Raw genomic sequence first — 4,169 nt, forward strand, 5'->3', positions numbered from 1 at the left:
AGAAAACACTAAAATTGACAGATGGACCTTATCAATCTAAAAAGCTTTTCTGCACAACAAAAGAAACCATAAAGAGTATAAAGAGACAACACACAAAATGGGGGAAAAATTTGCAAACTATGTATCTGAAAAAAGCCTAACATCTAGGATCTACAAGAAACTCAATTGAATTGAAAAGAAAAAAACAAACAGCCCCATTAAAAAGTGGATGGGAGGAGCACCTAACATTATTAAGTGTATCTGATCTCAAACCAGGTGAAGTGGGGACCAAAGGAAGATTCAAAGTTTACCTGTACAATGACCACTCATCTACTAATCCTGAATTATACCCCCACATCTTTAAAATAAAATGTTTTTTAAAAAGTGGGTAAATGACATGAACAGATGCTTCTCAAAGGAAAACATACAAGCAGTCAAAAAACACGTGAAAAAAAGAATTTATGAAGTTTAGTGACAAATTCAATGAGAAGTGAGAGAGAAGAAGGATTCTTGACTAGAATGTTTATAATATCAGTCCTTTCATTGGAAATGAAGGACTATAAAGATGTGTGAGGAGAGCCAAAGACATAACAATTAAAATAATATTTTTTTGTCTGGCATAAAAGGTTGAGTTCTACATGGAGACAGAGGGAAAGACTAGATATTCCTGTCAATAAAAATAATAAAATCTAGTTAACACATATTACGTGCTTATTATATATAGACACTGTGCTAATTTATAAAAAATTATTACCTCATTTTACACATAAGGTAAAGAAGGCTTAGGAAGAATCAACCACAGCTGTATGTGGTTGATTTCAAACTCAGGAAGTCTGAGCAGAACTTGCGTTCTTATACAGTAAATCCTGCTTGAAGAGTTGTCACAAACTCTTTCTTGTGGGGAAAGAGTTATGTATGAAGAGAGGGCTAAAGTATGTTAAAATAAAGTTTGAATATTTTCCATTGGATTTAACAGTTAGGAAGTGAAGCTCTGAGTGATCGTGAAGAGAAAAATCTCATGCTTATGACAGTAGAAAGAAACAGATTATAGAACATTGAGCTGGTAGAGGAAGGACTTGAGCCAGTATAATCTTATTGATGATACCACATTCACATTTTCACAGTCATTGCCCTTTGGGCTTCTGGGATAACTTTAAAAAGACAGAGACCTGACAGGTTTGTACAAATTTAAAGAATTTTAAAAGTCATGTATTTGCCACATGAAGACTCATGAGGAAAGTAAATCTATTATGTTAAATATGTAATACTTCTTTTTTTTTTTTGAGTTGGAGTCTCACTCTGTCACCCAGACTGGAGTGCAGTGGCTGCTCCCAGCCACTGCAGCCTCGCCTGCTGGGCTCCGGTGATCCGTCCGCCTCAGCCTTCCAAGTAGCTGGAATTACAGGCATGCGCTACCATGCCTGGCTGATTTTTTTTTTTTGATTCATTGTAGAGATGAGGTCTCGCTGCCCAGGCGGGTCTCGAACCCGTGGGCTCAGGCAATTCACTCACCTCAGCCTCCCAAAGGCGCGGGATTACAGGCTGAGCCACCGAACCCGGCTTAATACTTCATTCTTACAGCAAACAAACAATAGCATGCATTCCTTTCACACCGTACTGTCTATTCAAATTGAATTGATAAGACTGGTTCTTCTTATTTATCTGAATGAGAAAACTAGGTCAGTGTTCATAAATTTTCTGCTTACTCTCAGCAAATGTGAAGTCTTTCACAACTTATCACAATAAATTATATATAAGTAAAGCTATTATTTTATTTAAAAGACTCTCAATTCAATCATCAATATACCCAAAGTAAGGTAATAATCAAAATCTTAAAATACTCTTTGTTTGCTTTCCCATGCAGCTAGAGCTTGATTCAAGCTGATTGCCAGCAAGGACAGGAGTGGGGTTTCATTGATTGCATCTTTTTCTACTACAATCGCTTTTTTTCTTCCTCCCTCACCTTGCTGTCAGATTTCTGAGCAGTGGACTTGGTAAATTTTCAGCAATAGTGAAAAGAGATGTTCAGAAGTCAGGAAAATGTTTTTATCCCCAAAATATGGTGAACAAGCTGGTTTTGGTGCTCTCTGGGACTAAGAGGTATTTGAAGTTGACTAATTCACGCATTGAGAAGATTCCTGTATTTTTATGAGAATTTCTCATCAATGAGAACTTTCTGATATTATTCTTTAAGTAAACAAGCCTGTAACATTTTTGGCTGGTCAATTATGACTTCTTCTAAGTTTGCAGGTGACAGAAAATATAATTCAAATTATTTCCTTCCAAGATTCTTTGCCTGTCCACACATTAGAGAATAAAACTTTCTCATTATATTTCATTTTTAAGCGTGATCCACTATTAGTTCATGGGAACCAGCCACTTTGAGTTCACCCTAGAGGCAAAGTAATTACTTCCCAAACTGCTGCTGCTATGGGTGCTATTTCATTTGACCTCTTTAGTTAACTTCTCTCTCTTTAGATTTTTCAGTCAAGAGACACACTAAGTCTACCTTGCTTCTCAAGTTTCCACAACAAATAATAAACACCGTAAGTATCCATTTGTAGCCTAGGTTTGAGGTGAGAGGTAGGAACTCCCATCCTTTACCTTTTTGGGGATGGTGGGACTCCCAGTATCCCAATTGCTTTCTCTAAAATCTCTCCTGAATCTCTAACTCCACAGTATTTTATACTTTCTAAGCAAAGTAATGGTTAAAAACTGTGAACTGCTTTTGTTATAAAATCCGGGGTAGCCTTAAAATTCAATCTGGAATATAGCTAGATTATTTATTTATTTATTTTAGGTCTTTGCCTAATTTGAGTTTGAAATAATTTATTTAAATAACTTGAAAATGAAGGAATTTTTAAAATTTACATTCGCAGGAATATCCTTTCTAGAATGAAAAGCCTGCCAAGAGTTCAGAGTGCTGATCCATGTTTGGAGATTCTGGGGTATCTCTGAATGAATAAACTCAATTAAATATGAATTAAAATGGCAACATAATGAATTAGCACAACTTCCTTGTGCAACAACATAATGATAATAAAGGAAAGACACAAGTGCCTTAGAGAAAAATTTAATCTAATTGCAAATCTTTTTTTCATTAGTTTCAAACCAAATCTGCTTTACTTTTGAATGCTCTATTCAAACATCAATAAATTTTTTATATCAAAGGGGGAAAATGTCACACTTCTTTTCGTAAACTAAAATGCATGTGATTGTACATGTTCCCAAATGAAAAACATGAGCCAAGCGAAATATATACACGAGAAAGAGTTACAATAAGTATATCATAAGCAGAATTTTCAAAGTTATGCTTACAATTGTATCCTGTGCTTATGAATAGTACTATCATGATACATTCAAACATGAAGCTTTGTCAAACATAAAGAGTATCCTTGACTAAAGAATTCAGTTTACAGCAGAGTGGGAAATTCAATTCAAGTGTTTAACTACACTGCTAAATAGGTATGTGTAAGGCCTTTGGTACTAAGTCAAGGTAAATATGGGGAAAAGAGAAAAGAAAATAGATCATTCTTGTTATGAACTGTAGATGCTTAGAACTGACCTGAGTTGTTGTAAAGCTAAAATTTTCTAAAATCTAATTGATAATGGACAACAAGGAGAAAACACAGAAACTGTTAAATCATTTTTAGATTTATTTTTAATTGTAATAAAATACAAAATAATGTAAAATTTACCACTGTAAGCATTTTTTGAATGTATAGTTCAGAAGTATTAAGTACATCTACATTGTTGTACAACCAATTTATATAACACTTTTTATGTTTTAAAAAATTCAGCAGTCATTAAATAGAAACCCTCCATTTCCCCTCTCCCTGCAGCCTCTGGTAGTCAACAATCTACTGTCTGCTTTTATTAGTTTATATATTTTACATATCTCAAATAAGTGGGCTCATGTGGTATTTGTCCTTCTTGTCATTCTCTGATTGGCTTATCTTACTTCACATAATGTCTGTAGGTTAATCCATCATGTCAAATATGGTAGCATTTCTTTTCCTTCTTAAGGTTGAATATTATTTTGTTGTATGTATATACCAATTTTCTTTATTTATTCATCCAGTGGGACTACATAACTTCTGCACAGCAAGGAAACAATCAAAAGAATGCAAAGGCAGCCCATGAAAAGGAAAAAAAAAATATATATATATATGTAAACCATATTCTGATAA

The sequence above is a fragment of the Carlito syrichta genome, unplaced genomic scaffold, assembly GCF_000164805.1.
Source record: "Carlito syrichta isolate Samal-C Ts95f unplaced genomic scaffold, Tarsius_syrichta-2.0.1 Scaffold303552, whole genome shotgun sequence".
Taxonomy (NCBI): Eukaryota; Metazoa; Chordata; class Mammalia; order Primates; family Tarsiidae; genus Carlito; species Carlito syrichta.